Source organism: Miniopterus natalensis, chromosome 3, assembly GCF_054644295.1.
Source record: "Miniopterus natalensis isolate mMinNat1 chromosome 3, mMinNat1.hap1, whole genome shotgun sequence".
In the NCBI taxonomy this organism is placed as follows: domain Eukaryota; kingdom Metazoa; phylum Chordata; class Mammalia; order Chiroptera; family Miniopteridae; genus Miniopterus; species Miniopterus natalensis.
The window spans coordinates 18,826,015-18,846,780 of NC_142083.1; the positions used below are offsets into that span (position 1 = coordinate 18,826,015).

A 20,766-nucleotide genomic window follows, 5' to 3' on the forward strand; every position below is an offset into this window, starting at 1 on the left:
ACAGGCTCAGCACAGCAGAGGGGTTTAAGCATTTGGTCTAATGATTAAAACTATGCTTATTATTTATCAACCATTATATAGAAATAGTTGCAGTGTTGCCATTTCACTTTTAGCTACGCATTCTTCATAAATACAAATCATGTTTACAGTGATTGTTTTGTTGAGTTTACTGTTCTCTGGGTTTCCTGGGTAATCAGCTCTTCTGACAACATTAACTTGATATACATGCCTGCTCATTCTACATTTACAAATGTTCTTGTTTAGAACTCTAAGCAGTCTATGGTAGGATTTACTTCTTCTCTAAAACGAACTAACTTTGTAGGCCAAATAAGAAATGTGAGAATTATATATACTTAAAGTTTATTTGTGCATTAAAATATACTCCATTTTTTTGATCCATGCCTGCTCAGCTCAGAAGGACAGACTAGACGGAAATAGCTTCAGTGGGGACACAGATGCCTTTGTGTACTAGACAGCTTTCTTCGATGATGTACTTTTACCAAAGAAAAAATGTCATGGGCTTCTAAGAACAAAGGTTTTATTCTTGCTTATTTTACAGGTTGATTGAGAGTTGGTTGCAACTGCTCTGTGCGTCTTCATTCTGGGATCAAGCCCACCTAGGTCGTGTTGATCTCGAGGAAAAAGGAGAAACCAATGTCCGATCCATAGGATGGGTCTTCATTTTCTACCAGGAAGAGGCATATCATATTCCCACTCATGCTTTATAGGAGCAGGCCAGGTGGCCAAGCCCGCCATCCAGGTGTGGTGAAGTACACTCACCCAAGGGTGGAGCACTGTGAGCCACACGGCAGGCGTGGGCACGTACCATCCTCCCACAAAGGGCAGCCAATGAGAACAGTAACACAGTGCAACACAATGAGTTTTGGTTAACTAAGAATGATGTTCCTCTCTGAGATCTCTTCTGATGGTTCTAGGACATCCCTAAGATTTAGAGAGCAGTGTGGAGTGGATTTAAGATTCATTCAAGAACAGAACAACTTGGCTCTCTGCTCCTCCTGTTCATCAGACAGCCGTGTCTTCCCGCGCAGTGCCAGCCGCAACCCAGTGACACGATGGTGAAGGTCGGAGTGAACAGATTTGGCCGTATTGGGCACCTGGTCACCAGGGCTGCTTTTAACTCTGGCAAAGTGGATATTGTCGCCATCAATGACCCCTTCCTTGACCTCAACTACATGGTCTACATGTTCCAGTATGACTCTACTCATGGCAAGTTCAAAGACACAGTCAAGGCTGAGAACAGGAAGCCTGTCATCAATGGAAAGTCCATCTCCATCTTCCAGGAGCGAGATCCCGCCAACATCAAATGGGGTGATGCTGGTGCTGAGTATGTTGTGGAGTCCACCAGCGTCTTCACTACCATGGAGAAGGCTGGGGCTCACTTGAAGTGTGGAGCCAAGAGGGTCATCATTTCTGCCCCTTCTGCGGATGCCCCTATGTTTGTGATGGGTGTGAACCATGACAAGTATGACAACTACCTCAAGATTGTCAGCAATGCCTCCTGCACCACCAACTGCTTGGCCCCTCTGGCCAAGGTCATCCATGACAACTTCGGCATTGTGGAGGGACTCATGACCACAGTCCATGCCATCACTGCCACCCAGAAGACTGTGGATGGTCCCTCTGGGAAGCTGTGGCATGATGGCTGAGGGGCTGCCCAGAACATTATCCTTGCTTCTACTGGAGCTACCAAGGCTGTGGGCAAGGTCATCCCTGAGCTGAACGGGAAGCTCACTGGCATGGCCTTCCATGTCCCCACCCCCAACATGTCAGTTGTGGATCTGACATGCCGCCTGGAGAAAGCTGCCAAATACGATGACATCAAGAAGGTAGTGAAGCAGGCATCAGAGGGCCCCCTCAAGGGCATCCTGGGCTATACTGAGGACCAGGTTGTCTCCTGCGACTTTAACAGTGACACCCACTCCTCCACCTTTGATGCTGGGGCTGGCATTGCCCTCAATGACCACTTTGTCAAGCTCGTTTCTTGGTATGACAATGAATTTGGCTACAGCAACAGGGTGGTGGACCTTAAGGTCCACATGGCCTCCAAGGAGTGAGAGCCCCCTGGACCACCAGCCCCAGCGAGAGGAAGAAAGGCCCTCAGCTGCTGGGAAGTTCTTGCCCCAAATCGATCCCCCAACACACAATCTCCTGACCTCCACAGTTTCCATCCCAGACCCCCTAAAGAAGGGGAGGGGGCTTAGGGAGCCCTACCTTGCCCTGCACCATCAATAAAGTTCACTGTACCCAAAAAAAAAAAAAAAAAGAACAGAACAACTCTATTGCTCAGACAATTCTAGCCCACTCCCACTTTTGTATGACCCAAGGGCCATGAATGGGTTTTTACATTTTTCAAGGGTCATAAAAAAATAAAAAAGCAAAAAGAATATGTGACAAAAACCAAGTGCATCGTATGAGGCTTAAAATATTTATTATCTGATTTATTATCTGACTTTACAAAAAGATTGTCAACATTGGACTAAAACTAAATTTAAGATGGGCCCTGGAATGTTGATTTCATCTGCAGTGGAATCAATCCATGTCTAGTCCAGATGAAATCAGCTTCTAGAAATAACAAAATATAGCCCTTAATTCACTGGCTGTGATCAGTGTAGATTTAATCCTCTAGAATCTAGAGTCTAAACTCCAAAGAATCTGTCCATCCACATCTCTGGTGTTGCACTTAGCACATTGGATTGTAAATTTTTTTTTTTTTTTTTTTTTATGCCTCTCTGCTCCACAAAAGAACTCTGATAATTTCCTTGAGGGAAGCAATTGAAATGTTTCACAGTCAGCCCAGTACTTGACAAAGGTGTTTTACAAATGTATTTTAATAGAATTAAACTAAACTACTGGCATCTCAGAGAATCTTAAGACGTCTGCCAGCTCTCAATTTCATCATGAATCCCTTGCACTTAAATAAATTCCTTGTCTCAGTTTATTTAACTGAAAAATGAAAATATAAATGTTAGTCACTGTAAGGTTTCTTTAAATATTTACTTACATATGACAGAAGAAAGTTATGGTCACTACTCTGCATTAACTGAAACCCAACAAAAAAACCAAAAAGGTAAGGGAAGTTTTTGATTTCATCCAAAAATTCTTAACTGAGTTATAGGTATGTGAAGTTCAATTTTATTGACTTGCAATAGCATAAGGATTTGGTCAGAAAATAGTCTACTAATTAATAATTAAATATTTGTTTTTCTGTCCTTGAGATACTACCACTAGGTAAAAGCCAATTTTTTAGAACCTAAAGAAAACCTAGGCAGTCATTAAAATCATGGCATTTCTATAGTCCCATGGCTGTTTGGTTCTAAAGTACATCGGTCTCCCAGCCAGCAGTTCTCAGCCCTGGTGCACATTAAAGCCACCAGGGAAACTAAAAATCCCAGTGCTGGGGCTCATCCCCAACAATTCAGATGTCATTGACAGGGAAGGATGGAAGGGTTGTGCTTTGTTTTGTTTTAATCCCCTTTATTTTTTCAAATATATCCTATTCTCAATTTTCATTTATCTATCTTTCTGGGATTTCTCATACTTACTACCATCCCAGATATTTCATAATTTTATATTTTCCAATTCTTTGTTCTTTCCTATTGGTTAGTTGGTTAGTTTTCAGTTTCTGAATCTAAGTTTACCATTTACTCATTCATTCTTCAACTGTATTCATTCCTCTATGAGCTCCATCATTTCTCTTTTTATTGAAAATAGTATATTTAAAAAATATTTTCCCAATATTTTATTATGAAAAGTTCCAAACATGAAGAAAAATTAAAAGAATTTTATGGTGAGCACATGTACATCCAAACATATTATTATACCTGCTTTATCACATACCTCACCCTCTCTCTTTTCTTTCTTTTTTTGCCATATTTTAAAATAAATGACAGATATCAGTGTACTTACCCCTAAATACATCAGCATCACATCAATATGTTTAATAAGCTCTTTGAGTCAGCAGGTTTGAGTACAGCAGGTTTGAGGACCGTGTCCATCTTAACTCCATCCTAGCTCGTAGTGTCCTGGCTTGTGGTACTCAAAGCACTTGAGAAACTTTTTTGCTTGGGCAGGAGTGGCTCAGTTGGTTGAACGTTGTCCTGTGCACCAAAAGATTGCCAGTTCAATTCCTGGTCAGGGCATATGCCCAGGTTGCAGGTTTGGTGCCAACTGATGCTCCTCTCTCACATCTCTGTTTCTCCCTCCCCCTCCCCCTCCCCCTCTTCCTCTCCCTCCTCTCCCTTTCCTTTTCTCTCTCTCTCTGAAATCAAGGAAAACATTTTTTTAAGAAAAGCTTACTTTTCCACTTGCACATGATAAATCCTCTTTTAAACGCCTTTTAAAAAGTCAGACAAATGAGAAATAATGTCTAAGTCCACCATAAAGTAAGTACAAACTGAAGGATCAATATGATGTTAAACTTCAGGGGGAAAAAACAAAACAATAAATGAAGACAATGTCTTGCACTGTGCTTAGACTGGTAGTAAAAAGGGAAGGAAATTATCACATTTTTAAAGATATATCTTTATTGATTTCAGAGAGAGGAAGGGAGAGGGAGAGATAGAAACATCAATGATGAGAGAGTCATTGATGGGCTGCAGCCCGAAACCTGGGCATGTGCCCTGACCGGGAATCGAACCAGAACTCCTGGATCCTAGGTCAATGCTCAACGGCTGAGCCACGCCCGGCTGGGCGGAAATTATCACATTGATTCAACTCAGTATGTCATCCAACTGCTTGTTTTTCTCTGGATATTTTCCAGTGGGTAATAAAAGAAAGGTTATTTTCCAGGCATTCTGATGGGAGCCTCTCCACCAATCTCTAGTTGCCTCTCAATACTGTCAGCTGTCACCTCCAGTCCTTTACCTAAATCATAAGTATTTACTGAGAGTAAATAAAACAATTTGAGGAGCCCCACCTCCAAGTTGGCTAAGTGAATACAATAATTGCTGTTGAGGCGCAAATTGACCTAATGATCTTGGCACTAAAACAAAACATGAGTTTTGATGAGTTATCAGCATTTTAATGTTTGCTCTTATCATGGGTATGTTTAAAGGAACTGCTGAGTAAACTCGCCCAAGGGTTTCATGCGTATCTTTTGTTAATTGATCCTAAATGTTTGCTCTGCTGGCAAAGAGAGGAGAGATACAAACTTATGTTCTTACTGAATCTACCAGCCGCAGTGTTCTGAAAGGTCACAGTTCCTCATCTGAATGTGTATTTGGATGAAAGTTCTCACCCTAGCCTCAGGTTCATTATAATTACTGCAGTAAATGAAAGGCAATGCTAACATCAACTCACATCAAAATAAATCCTCTGACTCTTTTGTTGCCTTTCTTTTACTAGATTACTATCTGCTCTAAATTTTGTTAGGTTTTCCCAAACAATCAGATCACATATTTAGGCTAAATACTGGCAGTTCTACTATTTTAGATGTAGGAATAACTCTTTCAAGAAATTAAAAAATGTTCATATGTGTGCACGCATCTATTCTCATTTAAACACTATGCAACAGACAATAAGTTCTACTATTCCTTTTATATTCTAAGCAAACACTAAGGGTGGCGGGGGAGCTCTTCGGATGATGGGCATATTGTCCTTCTCTAGCAACCATCTCTACAAACCTCCAGACCAGATTGCGTCCTAACAAACACATAAATAAACCTGTTCCCCTTCGCAATAAAGGAAGTTGAGTGAAAGCGCAGTTCTCGCTTTGTGTGACTTCACAGGGCATCAAGAATTGTGCGGAGATTGGTGCCTTAATTGGTAGTAGAGCTGGGATTGCTCTTCTGCCTGACGGTGCCTCCTGGATGTTTTGATCTTTGAATACGAGGGGCTGGCCAGGGTAGTGGTGAAGGAGTCGACTGTGAGCCAAGCTTGGGGTCCTGAGCTATCAGGGACACCCCCCTCCTCTACAAACCCCCATTCCCAGGGGAAAGGCCTCTGAAGGAGAGGCCAGTGTGGGGGAGCTGTCTGAAAGGGGCAGGTACAAGAGACGGGAAAGGAGGAGTCAGTCGGAATGCTTGAGGGCCTCATGAGGGAGTAATTACTAAACTGGCTCCTTGTTTTAATGAAACTTGTGGGCTCTGTCTGCACCACTGTTGCCATAGAACTCCATGTGTTCAAGCCTGCAAGATGCAAACGAGAGTCTGCCAACCTGTAGATTTCGGGGGTTTTCAGTCTTCTGAGGTAGCCATCTTACTATGAATGAAGCTAAAATCCTTCCTACTTAATTCAGAACATGCGATTAGAAATCTTCTGCAACGTGGCATCTTCTAGAAGCTGGGGGCTTTACAAGGGGATGACTCACATTCAGCCAGTGCCAGCTCACGTTCATTTTCCTAATTGATGGAACTTTACAAATGGGGATTTGCAATATGGAAAGAGTTCAGAAGGCTTGTTTACCCAGCAGAATCAAAGAGAGAGGCTGTCTTCCATCCATCTGCACCCTTCCCACATCTTCTGAAGTTTACTGAATGGATAAAATAAAATTTACTTATTGACACGAGGCAGGGATATTCCCAGGAACTCTTTTTATCTAAATTAAAAAGGTTTCTTTTTATATTTAATGTACATAATCATGATATTGACAGAACGGCCTGATTAAGCATAACTTAAGCTTCTGTATCTTTATGAAATAGGGAAGAATTTCTTTTAAGGAACCACACATTGAAATGGAAATACAGCCCTTTGTTTAGTCTAAACCCAAGGGGAATTCAACAAAAAATGGTTCTTGAGCTGATGGCATCCAGAGAATTTTGTACAAGGTAACTTTGCACTCCAGAGTCCAGGACGATCTGAGAAGGAAGCCTTGGTTTCCTCTTTCTGCTGATTAAGAGTCTAGTGCTCCAGACACGGAAGGGAGATCTTATCGTGGCCCCTGGACAAGCTGCATTGTTACAGTGGCCCTCGTTTCCTTAATGCCGGAAAGAAAAAGAAATAACATTGAAAGTTCATTCTGGCTTGTCAGCTGTTCAGATTCTTAAGTTCATTCTTTACCAAGATTTCCTGAAAGTATGGAAATACTTCAAAGGATTGAAGGATGGCCCAGGTACTCTAAAGAATCCAGAACCCCCCTCAATAAGATTATAGTTAAAGAATCTAGAACCCCCCCCCAATAAGGTTCTAGTCTCTCAGTTACCTAGTACTGTTGGTTGTACCTGTAGTCACAAGTTCTCAATTTATGTAGGACCCTTATACCATTTGTTACTCCCTGCCAATAAAATATGACATTAAATAGTTTCCACTAGGTTATACAAAGCTTTCTTTAATTCAGGGTATTGATAAGTACATGACTGATTTCCAGTTTTATTGGATTATTGTTACCAGAGCAGGTCTGCCTCAGGCCAGCCTATAGCGTGTAGTGCAATCTTTCTTGACTTTGTGCAAGAAAGATTTCACAATACGAGTCCAGGTGGTTTTGAGGGTACATTTATTAAAGCTGGGAACAGTGAAACAAGGAAGGACCTAGAAGAAGGAACAGGAGAGAGATTAGGCAGGGCTGTTTGGGTTCTCTAGAAATATATGTATTATGGGAAAGAAGTGAGCCAAGGTGGCTGCTGTCAGCTCACTGGAGAGTCAGAGAAAAGGGGGCCTTGGGGACAGGTTCAGGGGTTTAGTCCAGAACAAACTGCCACTGCCCATTGCTCTCCTGGCTGCAAGTCTCGTGGAGTCCGTTAGAGTTTAGGAGGTGCATGCCTGTGGGGGAAGAAGGGAAGGGAAAGCTGCAGGCGTGCTCCCAGGAGGAAGAGTGTGCGCTGGGTCCTTGTCTTGAGGGTTTTTAAAGGCTGGATGTTAAGGGGAGGTCTTGGGGAGGATCTCAACAGAATATTCATCAGCTTTATGCTGATGTGTTATTCCCAGAACTTCACCTGGCCTTGGGTGTGGCTGGCACAAATGGTACTAATTGGATTTCTGCTATCTTTGTGAGTAGGGTGATTTAAGCTATTTACCCTCTGGTTGGGGAAGAGAAGTGTAAATCATTTACTCTTAAGTGTCCTTGGTTTAGGGAAGAAAGGAATTTGCTATTTACTGGATGTCTGTATACTGCATGGCCATTTAACTGCCTGACTCAGTTTCCCTATTCCACTTGTCCAGGCTCACTGGCCTGTCTTATTATGATCAAAAAATATTGCCTCAAAACTTCTACTTTTTGGAATTTATGAATGTTTTCTTTGTGGCCAATTACATGATTAAATTCTGTAAATGCCCTTAGTCAAAAAGGAACATATATTTTCTGTAGGATATCAAGTCCTATATGTATCTCTACTATGTTGAGGGTATTTCTTATATTTTTCAAACTCTATTCTTTCTTATTTTTATCTGCTTAGTCTATTAAACTCTGAAAGAGATATATTAAAATCTCCCAGAATAATTTTTTGTTTTTAAGTTTTCTTTATATATCTATGGGTTTTTGCTTTCTATCCAGCTTTTATGTTACTTTGGCATAAAGGCTCATAATTGTAAAAAATTCTTGTGGCCTGTATATTTTTATCATTAAATAATATTTCTCTTTGCCTCACTTAATATGTACAGATATATGTTTTCATGGAAGCTCTATAGCTTCATATCTCATTTTAAACCATTGGTTAAACAACATGAAAGTTTTCAAATGTAAGAAGAGCACTATTTTCTCTGAATTATAATGAACAAAAACGGGAAGAAATATGAAAAAATTCGGAGTTGTTATGTTAAGGAAGTGAATTATTAGTTAATTATTCTTTGAATCTATTTCTGTTTATTATGATTATAATTGTGTGATTGACTGAAATACTTTTCAAATTAATTGAATAATTCTTTAATTTCTAATCACTGTTGATGGGAATGCGGTAAAAACAATTGTCCCAAAAGAGATTATGTAGGTATTGCCACATCCACCTTCTCTGCCATCTGCTAGTCATCAAACAATTTAATTCTGAAAACAAAGTAGTTGTGTCTGGTTACCGCCTCGGGGCAATGATTAATTTTGTTCAAAACCCACACCTAGTTATCTGCATTGTTTTCCAGAAGGTGAAGAGTCATCAAAATTCTAAATGAGTGGGAGGAACAAACAACACTCAGTGCTTTTGGCTTCTTCTCAGTGACCTCTTTCCTGCCTGAGGGAACACCATGACTTAGGTTTCAAAAGGTTAGAGCAAACGGATACTTTTTTGTATATACTAGAAATAGGATATTGAGGAAAACTTTACTAGACCAGAGGCTACAAGGCATTCTCTCAGTAGATCCCAGGAAATCTATACTGCTTTGCATTTTGACTTGACTTGCTGAGAAACTGAGTAATCTCTGCTGCTATCCCCAAAACAGAAGAATTTGTCAGTACAGGCCATGGCCTCTCCCATCTTTTAGGCAAGGAACCTCTTTAAGTTGGTTAATATTTCCAATATTCTATTGCCCTAGAAATGCAATAAATGCTTTTCCACCCATTGCATAGGAAGGCAGGGGCAATCAAAGCAATTCTGTCAGTAAATGGCCCTTCATCATTTTTGGTGACAGCTGGAAGGAAGTCTTTAGAAACTTCTCTCAGAGGTTGGAGCAGGATGTCCAAAAAAATGCGACTTTTAGCAGGAATCTCAAGGGTGCCAAGTTCACACATGGCTGAAAGATGTTTAATCTCTAATCAAGCAAATGAGAACAAGATGGTCAGAGGGACTGCAGAGGGTACCCATTCTGTTGCCCCAAATTAAACTCTACATTTCACCAAAAAGTAGAGAGGCAGCTTGTTAATTTTTTTTTAACTGTGTGCCAAATAGGACTGGCCTAGATATAGCTCATCTAGGGAGGAAAAACGCAGAAAAGAAACACATTAATGCTCAAGCAATGAGAACATTATTGTATCTCTCTGCCCTCTTACGTAAACTTACTGCAAGGGAAGGGCTACCTTGAACCCTCAGTACATCAAGATGTCTTGTTTGATTACTCGAAACTTGGATTTTTAGAGGCAAATTTTCCCTTCAATTAAGTAAAAGTAGTTACCAATTCCTTTCCATTCATTTCTTTCTATATTGGATGATCAATCTTCTTACAAAAGGCAAAAAGGTAGGAAAAAAATCAGGGGTGGTTGCTGATTGTGGAGAGGGAAGTAAATCCCCTCAGCAAAGTGAAGAGCGTACAATCCGTGATCAATGTTGTTGGGAGAAAATAGCTTCTGGTCGACCGGGCAGGCCTCAGAAGTGGGGGAAGTGGTGAAGAGTCTACAATATGTATGTTTTTCATTTAAATTAAACTATGCCTTCCTGGGTCAAGCCAGCATCCAAAGTATTCAGAGAAAGTAGAACTTCATGTGATATTTTGAGTCCAAACAGAAACAGGAAATTCCAATGACCTCTGGAGAGAGAGCAAGTTCCCTTGAGAAGTCCTCACTTCGTTTTCCATATTGAATGAGTTCTGGATGGTTCGAATGACATCCTGAAACACATGTGAACAATCTCAACATATCCTTAACGTTGAGTCAAGTTTAAACAGCCTGGAAGTGTTTTAAGACTTGGCATATATTGCACTGCAAATGGGCAAGTTAACTTCTGAAATCAAAGAAGAGATGAAAGTGGTTATTCATATTATTTATGAGATCCTGCCTACCCAAAAAATTCCACCACTGAAATAATTTTATTAAGCATGATACCTTGAAGTCTCTTGTTGAACTGAACACACGGTAAGTCACACGAGATGCACATGTTGTTGCCACCCAGAACTGTAAATCGTGCAACAAGGTTGATTTCCTATCACTTAACAGAATGGAAATGGGGAAAAGAGAGAAGAGAACCAACATTTTTTTAGCTCTTTCTTTGTGCCCGCATTCAGCTAAGTTCTTTATATAACTTCTTTCATTGAATCCTTGTAACTTTTTGATAAAATAAATATATATTTTTTAATTTTTAAAGTTAAGAGAATTGAGACTTAGCAATGTTAAGTAACTTGCCCACAGCTTCATAGCTAAGAATCTGGTTTTGAATCCAGGTCGGCCTGACTCCAAACCCCACCAAGCTATTATTCATCCAACATGTAAAGGAAGAAAGGACTATGAAAGGAACAGAGCAGCACTGCCCCACAGAAATGGAACATGAGGCACATATGTAATTTCATATTTTCTTCTTTCTTAAAAATTTTTAAAAATATCTTTATTGATTTCAGAGAGAGGAAGGGAGAGGGAAAGAGAGAAACATCAATGATGAGAGAGGCATTGATCGGCTGCCTCCTGCATGCCCCCACTGGGGAATGGAGCCCGCAACCCCGGCATGTGCCCTGACCGGGAATCGAACCATGACCTCCTGGATCATAGGTCGATGCTCAACCATTAAGCCATGGTGGTTGGGCTATAATTTTATATTTTCTTGTAGCCACATTGAAAACATAAAAAGAAGCAGGTGAAATTAATTTAGTAACATTTTATTTACCCCGATGAACCCCAAATACTAGCATTTCAACATGTAATCAGTATAAAATTATTAATGAAATAATTTATTCTGTTTTTCATACTAAGACTTCAAAATCATATATATTTTATATTTATAAGTCATCTTAATTCAGATTAATCACATTTCACGTGCTCAACAGTCACCTGTGACTACTGGCTACCATGTTGAAAAGTGCCAACCTAGAGCACTGATTCCTTACAGGTTGATACCATTCACAAATTTGATCATTATGAATTTCATCTTCAGTTAAATTCCTTATTAAAATGTTGACCAAGACAAGTTCCTCAAAAGGTTAAACTTAGGGTTACTACTTGAACTAGAACTCTCACTCTTAGGTATATACCCAAGAGAAATGAAAGAAAATAAAGACATTTCAGAGAGAAATGAATAATACATCTACACAAAAATTTATACTCAAATATTTATACCAACATTATTCAAAATAGTAAGAGTGGAAAACAACTCAAATGTCTGTCAGTGAATGAACAGGAAAGTAAAATGTGGTATATTTATAAAACAAAATATTATTCAGCAATAAAAAATGAAGTGTTAATATATGCTACAACACAAACAAACCTTAAAAATATTATGCTAAGTGAAAAAAGCTGCTGGTCACAAAAAGCAGCCACATATTATATGATTCCATTTATATGAAATACCCAGAATATGCAAATCTATAGAAACTGAAAGTAAGTTATTGGTTACCTGGGTGAGTTCAGGAGGATATGGGAAATAAGTGACTGTCATGGGTATAGGATTTCTTTTTAGAGTGATAAATGCTCGAAGATTGATTATGGTGATGGTTGTTGCACATACAAAAAGATAACTGATTTGTACAATTTGGAGAGGTAAATTGTGTGGCATATGAATTATATCTCAATGAAGTTGTCATATAAAAGAAATAAATAAACTCATCTGAACCCTCAAAAAAAAAACCCAAAAACTGAGCAAGGCAAAGACTAAAAGAGAAGTCTCTAAATAGGTATTTAGAGACTTCTAAATGCTAATCAATAATCATTAGATGTATTTCTAAAGCTACTAGTCCTCCTGCCTGTACCACTTAGGCCTGTGTTCCTGGTCTTGTCATCAAGGAGAAAATCTACCCAACAAACGCCTAAGGAGGAGCCAAGCACTTTGTTAGATAGTCCAGACAGGCTCCCTCCCCACTAGAGCTTGTGGTCTAGAAAAAGTGACAAGAAAAGAAACAAACATAAGACACAGTGAGCAGACCTATAATGGGGAATCTATACAGCAAGCACCTCAGAGGATTCTCATAGGAGAAGGTCAACGTAGCATTTCCTGGACCCACCAGTGCAATGACTCTACCAAAGAGATTAATTAAAATAATTTGTCATAGCTTGTTTTTAGGGACATCATACTAATTCGTGGGGGCCTCACTTTCTAGTGAAGCACTCTTAAGAATAAAGCATATCTAATTTTCTTTTACAGAATTTTGCCAAGATTCCTCACCATGCTCATTGTTTCAATATGTTTCAGATTCCAACTCTTCTCACTTTTCAAAAATAGGAGAAATGCTTGGCAGCCCCAGTCTTAAGAATTTTTCTCATTTCCTGATGATGATTCCTCAATGAAAGAGGTTTGGTAAACAAAGAGCTGTCAAAATCTAACTCGTGTGCACCAGGAGACATGTTCACAAATGTTTTTGGTCGTTTTCTTCATAAATGAAACAATACAAATATTCTTAACATTCGAATGATGATAGGTCATCAATTTTCCATACTGTGGAATATTGCACAGTAGAGAAAATGAATGGATCAGTCTTCATGCATCAACGTGACTGAATTTCAAAGACAATAGCAAGCCAAAAAGTAAATCAAACCCTATTATTTCATATCAAGTTCAAACACAGGCAAAACTGAATACACTATTTACTGATACATTCGCATTACGGTACACACACACACAATAAAAAGCAAGGGTGTAATTAACACAAAGTTCAGGACAGTGGTTGTCTGGGGGATTGGGAGGAAGATATGCAATGTGATTGGAGCACACAGGAAGCTTCTGGGGCACTGGTGATGTTCCATTTCTCGGCATAGATGGTGGTTTAAAAATTATTCATTTATTTTGCTGTTTAAACTACACATATACATTCTTACATACTGCTTGTATATATTTTTTTTATTTTTTTATTTTTTAAAATATATCTTTATTGATTTCAGAGAGAGGAAAGGAGAGGGAGGGAGAGATAGAAACATCAGTGATGAGAGAGTCATTGATCAGTTGCCTAGCCCACAACCCAGGCATGTGCCCTGACCGGGAATCGAACCCCGATCGCCTGGATCCTAGGTCAACGCTCAACCACTGAGCCACGCCCAGCAGGGCTGCTTGTATATTTTACAGTGTTTCAAATTACAAAAACAAACTATAACAAAACACCAACAATTCTGTGCCATTATAGGGAAAATGAAATAGTGGATCCACATTCTGTCTGGTGAAAGTTCTTATAGGCTTCTATCATTTTATGCACATACTATTCTGGTTCATTAGTCTGCAAAGATCCTGCCTTAGCTGGATTCTGAAAGTCAATGCTGCTTGAAATATATAGATTCCTTTGTCCGCGAGGAGCTTTTAGAGTCTGGCAAGACATTTGAGATCAAGGATTCCTGGAACCTCAGGAGGGCTGCCAGGGCGCCAGCATGCTCCTCCTGCCTCATCCCTCATCTGGCTTACGGCCTGGTCAGACCACCCTCAGTGAAAGGGAGGTCAGGGAAGCAAGCAGACGATGTGCTCCGAGGCCTGAACTTCATTTATTAAATCTTTTTCCTTAGATATCAAAAACTCCCAGTGCTGGGGAGTGGGGTCATAGCAGCCCCTTGGGGGAAAGATAATGGGAAAGCCCTGTCTACCTACTCACCATGCTTCATAGATCACACTTCTAGACACATACCTGGACAGGGGCCCGAAAGAAACTGGTGTAAAAGTTACCATTGCATTTAGTAAACTGGATTTTCTGAAGCGCACCAAGTCCTGCAAGATTGAAAGGCATCGCCACTGACGCAGAGGCTCTCACTCTCCCTCTGGCAAACCAGCCAGACAGATTTTAAGTGCCGATTCCAAGTGTCAGTTCTAAACACAGCGGCGGGGCCCTGGTCGGGTAGCTCAGAGGGTTAGAGCATCACCCGGTACACCAAGGTTGTGGGTTCCGTCCCAGGTCAGAGCGCATACAAGAGTCAACCAGTGAATGCGTAAATAAGTGGAGCAATGTATCTCTCTCCCTTCCTCTCCCTCTCTCAAATCAATAAAATAAAATAAACACAGCAGCAACCACACTAGTCAAGTCTCCAGCAATATTCAGGTCTCTGCTTGGCAGGAAGTAACTTTTTTACATGAGATTCACATAAGAAAGAACAACAAAAGCATCTAAGCTATGCCCCCAAAAGGAAGGAATATTTCAGGGACTCTAATTTTTAAAAAATTAAATTAAATTAAGGTATTTTTCCTAAACCTAAATTTGCACAGGTATGCATGTCAACGGCCTCGGGAGATGGCTGTCCCAGGATGAACTCAGAAGCCGAGCTCTTGCAGACCGAGCTCTCTGCTCTCCCGCCCCAGCCTGCCAGGACTCGCTTGGCCATCCCTCCATTCCTTCTGGAACCCAGGACTGGCCCCAGGGCCAGGATAGGGGTGACAGAGGGGAAGTGGAAACATGTGTGCCTGCTTCTCTAGTCCCTTCTCCTGCCAGCTGTTGAGTGTCACCGCCTGACAACTCACCCTTGAAGTCACCCTTCTCACCCTGTGGCGCTCCTCTGCATCTCATGCAAAAAACCCAAATAGCTTGAATCTGTCTTATTTTCCTCAGGGTAGGGAGAGAATATGACGCCCATGCCCATCAGTCGGGACCATTTGAGAGACATATTCCGTGGAGTTCCCCACTCTGGATTCTGGTGGACAAGGTTTAGTCTTCACTGATTCCTGACAACAGAAAAGGAACTAGAACTGCCATGTTTGTATGTGACTTTTACCTCAATTTTTGGTCTCTCTGAATGGCCATGGTTTTCACCTCTCTTGGACTGGGGAGACAGCCATGTGAAAACTCTAGAGTTCTGATGTTAAGTGGAGGATTTCATAGTAGTAAAACGAGAAATAATTCTGAACACTGGCCTAGATGCCAGAAGGGATGTTTATGTTCTTGGTATCATGCTTCTAGGCTGAGCCTCAAGCTTCTTGGGAAATGGGGATAATAACTGAAGTTTTCTGTAAGAATCAGAAAGTATAGAGAAAAAAAAAACAGTCGCTAAAAACTGGGCATTAAAAAGATATATACCAAACAATGTATTCGAAAATAAGTTGGTCACTTAGCTCAACTCAGACGATAAGATGAGAAAATCTAAATGAAAGTTGGTCTAGGATGAAGTTCAAGATGTCTGTGGGCCCAAGTGCCATCCAACTGTTGTCAGGGGCATTCCCATAAACTGCCAACGCTGGGGCTCTGGCCAGCGAGGGATTCGCTCAGGAACGTGTTCCCCGAGTACCTTCCGGCCGCATCCACTACTCAGCAGAGCCCTCTGTACACCCCAAACGCCGTCTTCTATTTGTGCCAATTTTTATATATTTGGGAAATGCTTTTGCAATACCATTTAGAAAGAGGGGAGAAAAGCGTCTGCTCCTCCAGGACTGTAAATTCCTGAGACCTGGACTGACTCTCAGGCAGTGGATTCAGGATTCTTCTGTTGCAAAACAAAGCAAAGCCTGGCAGTTTGCAAACCTTCCCCGTCTGTCCTCCAGAGGATCGTTCATGCATGTCCGCTCTTGGTGCTGTCCTCTCTCCAATTTCCGTTTTTCTTCCTGTAGAAGACGTGACCTGCAATATGCAATTTATCCTTTTGTATTTTCCCCACTTGGGGTGCTGCCTAGACTCACGCCCTAGCTGACGTCCTTCTGTAATTTAGGGCACCCTTTCCCTGCGGTTGGGCGGAGGAGGGGCGCAGCCTCCTATTTTCCCCCACATTCACGTTTGCGTCTGCCTCTCAGAGCGCAGTCTCCTTCAAATGAAAGTGAGTACAGAACCAGTTAAGCAAGTTCCCTCCCGTCCTTGGGGCCTATCCTGGAGGCCAGCCCGGTCACTTTGAAATCTTGTGACTCTAGGTGGGACATTACAGGATGAGCAGGGGCTGAGTAACAGGAGATCGTCTGGAGACTGGCAAAATCCGCCGGATACCCCTGAAGTTCAACACCTCTGTTACTTGTCTGCTTTCATTACAGTAGCTGTCCTCTGACTCAACGCAGGGATCATCTGTGCGCAGAGGCAAAATGTGACTTCATAACCGATACTTTGGTGAAAATGAAAAGTTTTACTCCTTTCCCCACTGGGTTTAGCAGGTTTCTACTAAACTTAATTTAACTAAATTAAACTAACCCCACTCAGTGGCTGACTAATAAACTCAAAACTGCCAGGACAATGGTAGCATTATAATATAGTAAAATGATCATCTCTCTAGTTTTGTCTGCTCATGATTTCACTTAACTACTTCAGAACTGCAGATGTTATAAAGAAACTTACTCTTCGGTTGCATTTTTTATTTTCTGGAGGCTATTGCTGGGTGGCAACTACTATAGAGTTGAATATTTCAATATTTCAACTCAAGCGAATGAATTATTTCATATTATACTAGTATTTCAAGAGACCCGACATTATCAATATTATTGTGAACATTACCAACATCACTCTATTTAAAACAATCCAGCATATAGAGGGGCTTTTCATTTAATGAGTTCATGTTCTATGTGGGTATTGAGAAGAACCTAGAATTCTAGAAGAACTATGAAGTTAAATTCTAGTATTTGATGTAAGGGGCAAAGAGGTGGGTACTGGATTTCAGTAGAATGATGCCAGGAGTGGCTTGGTCATTGGTGGAACTGAAGACAGAGAATTTTTCACAGAAGTTTCTTCCATCAGGAAATTCCAAAGGGTTCTTTCAGAGCAGCAATCATCACCAATGTGGGAGACAAACACTATTTCCTGGTTGAACTCTACCTGCCAAAAATGACCGCTGGGCAGAGACTTTTCTAAGCAGCCGCTGTTTTCAGGATGCTCTGCGTCTACTTGTCTTATATCCAGAATAGGTTCTGCCTCCCATTTAACATTAAGGCTGAAGTCATAGTGATATCGAAGAAATAAGTGGGAGATCTTTCCCCACTGAGAGTGGGATTCTTGGGGTGCCACTGAAATAAGCATTTCCAGAGGCCCCCACAGAAGGAAGAGATATGGTAGAAAGTTTTATTTCCATGGAATTATATCCCTTTAGTAAGGCTAAAAGCAAAACCAGTGTGCAGAATGTCCGTTCCATGTTGCAGCTAGGCCCAGTTCAGCATCAGGCTAGCTGCAGTCCATTAGTCCACTGTGTGGGGGGGTCCACATGGCCATGGGCCACACAGGAGAATGCCAGGAAGCAGGAGCGAGAGAGTCCCACAAGCCAGGAGTCAAGCGCAACACGCCAAAAGCCGAGGGAGACCAAGGGCCAAGAGTGCCAAGAGGAAGCAAGAGCCCCAGATCCAAGAGAGCAAACTCCTTTGTCCAGGGAGTTAAATATCTCAAGTGTCATGCCCTTGCAGCGGCCATGCCCATTCTGGCCAATGATCTGCTCCCTGGTGTGACTGACAGGCAAGTACCTTCCCGACAGTCACCCCAGTTTTATGGGGCATGTGCCTCTTCCCTTCCATTGGACTCCTGGGGAGTGTAAAGCTGTAACTTCCTGGCGAAGCTGCCGAAGCGACATGCCTATAATATTTGGCCTTCTCTTTGTTCATTTCCTATTATTAGTAACTAGGCTAATTACAATGGTATCAATAGGAAGGCTAGCGCTGACACCAGTGAACATTCGAGAAGTTCCTTCAAACATTTGGGTGAAGCTATTCAGAGGGCTCATCTTGCATTACACAAGCATAACCCAAATTCGGGTGTAGTTCCAAGGTTTTTGCATAGATTTACCCAGCTAACATTTCATTTTTTGAATGTATATAAAAATTTCTCAGTAAAGCCTGTTTTTAAAAATTCTAATATGCTTCTGGCAAACAAATAAGAGAAAATATATCTAAGCAATTCACAAGGAAGCAAAGACAGAACAATTGAGTTAAAATTTCTCTAAAGCAAATATTCAGGTTGCTTACACAAAGTTTTCCTATCTTTGTTTGCATGGTCATAAAACAATAATAGAAAGAGCCCACAGAGGATTACTGCAGCTGGGTGTTTTGAAGGAGACAGCCTAGTCACATATCAGCTGTGCTTGGAAATCAAAGAGATGCCAGGCCGACAGCGTCTGGCATTCAATTCTAGGTCTGTCCCTCCATCACTATCCTTATGCCCTTATTTTGATTTCACCCATGCTCATTTGGTGCCAAGGCGAAACTCCAGTGTTCTGCAAAGTCTGTGTTATGTCCCATTAGACAGAATATAAAATCAAGGTATCTAACATTTATAGAGCAGTTCACTAGGATTCAAATTGTGTCAGACTCTACTCAAGGAGTTTTGCCTGTATTAGAGAGATTAATCCTGCTAATGACCCAAAGACGTAAGCACTGAATGCCACCCCATTTTAAAGATGAGTCAACTGAGACAAATGGAGAAGGGACTTGCCCAAACCCTCAGGATGTGAATGTCAGAGCCAGGCAAGCCAGCCTCTAAGCCACCCAGTTACACTGCCTTTCACTTGAGCAATGCGCCTGGAAAAATGCAACTAGAAAGAAAAGAAGTGTTTTCATTTTATTTTCAAATCTTTCAGATGTTCTATATACTCAGTCTTAAACTTATGAAAGCTTATTAAATATTGATATTCTCTGGGTTGTCCCAGTGAGCAATTTACCATGCCACTTCACTTGAAGATTTGTTATTTAGTAAAAAAGTAGTTCCTGAACTTTTATTAGTAATATATCCCAGTTAAATATATTGTTGAGCTCAGCATTTTGCCTCAAATGCTTAACATAGAATGCATTCACTCAGAGTTTATGAATTCCAGAAATTGAAAGTATGTCAGTATAAGTTGCACAACTTTAGGAAAAATGTAAGTTGTTTCTACAGTTGATAAATAATCAATTTTAGTTAATAAACACAACATTATGAAGTAAAGCTTGAACACTACACAGGTCCTGGGGAAAAACACAAACAATTTCATTATTATTCACTTTATCTTCAGATGAAAAATTGCACAGCCATGGTATTTACAGTGTAACTTTCACATCCAGACAATAATCTCGGCAGCAATATAGTCAAATATCAAAGGGTGACAGAACTTTTCATGTCCTCGAGAAAAAGATTTCCTGCACTTTCTACATTAAAAGCTTCTTTGAAGGACAAGTACTATTTTACACAATTATATCCGCAAACCGTAAGACCAGTAACCACTAAACATAGAACAGAATTCTCATCTATAGCATTTTAGATCTGATCAGCGTTGTTAGGTTTTCCCACACCATCAGATCTGACTTGTTTCCAGTAGTATTGTTGTGCAAGTTGCCACAAGAATGCAAAAGTTTTGAAAGAAAACTTGGCACTGGTATCGGCAACATGAACCTGCAATGTGAGGTCATGCTATTGTTGACAGTGTTTACTTCAACAAATAGGAATTTGTATTCTGCATTGTTCTTCAAGGATCAACAAAGCATATAATGAGAATTTTTTTTAATTTTTATTTAACCATTCAAATAAACTAAGTTCTTTAAAGCCATCCATTAATTTATACAATTTATAAGCTCATTGAGAGCAAGAACCATATTTGCTTTGCCACCCATCTTTGTATCCTTCGTGGACTTGGCCACAGACAGTAATTAAAAATGCACACACTACACACATGTATATACAGACATATACACGTGTTTACTCTTGAAATGATCAAATGTACTTTAAGTAGATCCCTCTAACTATAATGGAATTGAGGGAGCTCAGATGGAACCAAGAGAGCACTTTAGATTATTGTGCTACTCCCAGCAAATACTGTAGGAGCCACGGATTAGGAAAGTAGCAGTGGATTTCACACAGACACTCCAGCTCCAGAGCCACTTCGTTACCCTGCCTTAGCTTGGGCAACATGCCTAGAAAATTACAATTAGTAAGAAAAAAAGTCATCATGCTTAATTTTCAGATGGTCCTGAGATTCTATATATTCACTTCTAAATTTGGATGAAAGTTTATTACACTTTATAGTCTCTTATGTGCTTCAGTGAGTATTTATCACCCCACCTAGCCTAAAGTTTTCCAGTTTGGAAAAAACAAAAATCAGTGATTCACCACATTAGTAGTCTATTCCAGTTAAACTATCCTAGGGAAACATTTAGAAAGGAAATGCTGAGATAAGGGGTTGAATAGAGAGGTATGAGATAG

The 20,766-nt window shown here is 40.6% G+C and overlaps 1 pseudogene; it reads left to right on the forward strand.

Moving 5' to 3' along the window:
• The first annotated feature begins 983 nt into the window (after window positions 1-983).
• Window positions 984-2,090, forward strand: LOC107540538 (glyceraldehyde-3-phosphate dehydrogenase pseudogene; annotated as a pseudogene).
• The last annotated feature ends 18,676 nt before the right edge of the window (window positions 2,091-20,766 follow it).